The sequence below is a fragment of the Montipora capricornis genome, chromosome 5, assembly GCF_036669925.1.
Source record: "Montipora capricornis isolate CH-2021 chromosome 5, ASM3666992v2, whole genome shotgun sequence".
NCBI lineage: Eukaryota > Metazoa > Cnidaria > Anthozoa > Scleractinia > Acroporidae > Montipora > Montipora capricornis.
Window position 1 is genome coordinate 9,100,741 of NC_090887.1, and position 2,377 is coordinate 9,103,117.

Sequence of the window (2,377 nt, forward strand, 5' to 3'; positions counted from 1 at the left end):
AGTTCATGTCTGCCTCCTCGTCAAAGCGAGTCTAAGTGCAAAGGTTTTGTGCATATGTTCTACCAGAAACCCATAAGGGTTGAAACGTGTAACGTGCGGTCACAGCTTCCAAATATTCAGTGCGAACTGATTGGTTGAATGTTTCAGTGCTAAGTACCATATTTGGAAACCCCTCGCTCTTTTTGTTCCAAATATGGTTCTTAGCAAATTGAATATTCAGAAGCTTGTTTCCCAGCACGCAAGGGGCCGTTACACATTTCAACCCTTATGGGTTTCTGGTTCTACTTAAATTTACATATGAATGAAAACTAATTTTTGTAACAAAAACTTCACAGTTGGAATCACTTTGAAGAGGCGGCAGAAGTGAACCCGGAAATGGCCCATAGCACAATGACATATTCTTCAAAGAACCCAACTTGACGCTACTAATAGTTGTCAGACGTAGCAGGGTAACTTTGCAGTTAACAGTGTAAAAATGTGCCGATCCCTCCCCCCCCCCCCCCTCCCGGAAAAGCGGGGGCCAAAATGGTGTTCAAATGCCCTACCCTATCGTTGGATTTGTTTGTCATACCCTACTAAAGAACAATCGTCGTCGGCTCCTCCTGTCTTTAATGAAGACCTTTTGATGACCTTTTCGTAAGCTTTTAACTCTTCATCTCATCCAAACACGTGTTTTATAACTGTTAGCAACTTTGGCGCCCGAAAAAAAAAAATCATTTGAAACCTGTCAAAATTCCCCACTCCCCGAGCACAGAAGATAGTCAAATGCCCGGGGTTTGCCCGGGAAGGGATGTTGAAGTTTCGATTTGATCGGCGCATACTGTAAGTGCTTGTAAGTTAGAGGACAACAACATTAACAATTATTTTCCTTTATTTTGGAGAAATGCTAAGTGAAAAATGAAAGTATGGGGCCAAAAATATATGAAACTCAAAAAGAAAAGTTGTCAAGTGCAGCTGCATGACGTATGATCGAAAACGAATTTGGCTTCCGTTTCAAAAGCCTGCGGATCAATTCACTTTCCAGTTTGTACATTTCAGAGCTACAATGTAAGAAAGAGAGCGCGAAACGCTGTACAGGAAAAAATAAGAGCGAAAGTCGTTAAGTTATGAATAAACTCACGATCTTTAAAGCTCAAAAACAACCGGAAATAGTTTATGCAAAATTTTAACCGATAGACACTTCACTGTAGAAATAAACGACTTCACAGTACGTAAGCTTACACTATATGGCTACCTGGTTCGTGACTTCCAGGTTTGCAGGGTTGTAAGTCGTTATACCCTTAGAGCCAATGGAAAATATCCTCTTGTACCTGCAAAGAGCAATATGATTATCTTGCATAAACTGAAAAATCTTTAAATGTCACGGCAATGAACGCTGTCAGGGCGATCACGATTTCCAAAACGGTGATTATAACTCACTTTCCGCGCCATGAATGCTTTGTGGTGAAATAACAGGCCACATCCTCATTTCCCCAGACTGTTGCCATCTTGGAGTCCAAACAGTAGGATAAAAACTAAGAATTGCAAGATAGGGACCTCTTCGAGTCCCTAGTGCGTTTTAATTTGGTAAGGTCGGCCATCTTGGAAGTTACGAAGTGCCCATGCGCATGCGTCCAGGCTGGTCGAGGTAGATTGAGGACAGTTTTAACTCTGCGCAGGTCTAATGTATAGATGCCCACAACGAGTCCTCAACTACGTAAGACACGCTAAAATTATTTAATTTCCCCCAATATTCAGCCATCCATATACATTTACCTACATCTATATCTATTTACCTCCATTTACAAAAATTTATCATCATCGGTATTAATATACATTCACACCTGGTCATCTACCATCATTTACCTTCAATAATATTCATTATTAAATTCTCAACCTCGGATAATGCATTTCGCATGCTCTGATTGATTCACTCAATCTCGGTTATCAGCTCATATACCTGACCTTACCTTATATGGTAAATGATTGCCCTGAGCGTTGCTAAACTAAAATTTTTTTCGCCCGAAATTTCTCTTTGAATAGAGCCAAAAAAGAAAAAAAAATTTTTTTTGGGGGGGAAAGCTTGGATCAATCCCGACGTTTAGAAGTAGGCGAAAAGGCAAGAAATGATTTTGTGATGAGCCTACGTCTGTCTAACCCCAAGGTATTACACAACATTGCATCTTCATCACGTTTTTTCGATTTTACTCGGATGTTTTTGCTTTTGTCGCTCGTATTCCGTACTTCCAAATTTTTGGAGTTTAAGGAATTTAATAAAACAATTATTCCATTCGCGCTTGTTAGATATGAGATTGGTTATAGCCAACTCGGCGCTACGCGCCTCGTTGGCTATTTACCATCTCATATCCAACGCGCGCTCATGGAATAATTGTTAATT

At 40.3% G+C, this 2,377-nt stretch overlaps 1 pseudogene; it reads right to left on the bottom strand.

The window, feature by feature from the left end:
* The window catches only part of LOC138049388 (dnaJ homolog subfamily C member 13-like), an 84,891-nt pseudogene extending 83,313 nt beyond the window's left edge, over positions 1-1,578 (bottom strand).
* Positions 1,579-2,377: the final 799 nt, after the last annotated feature.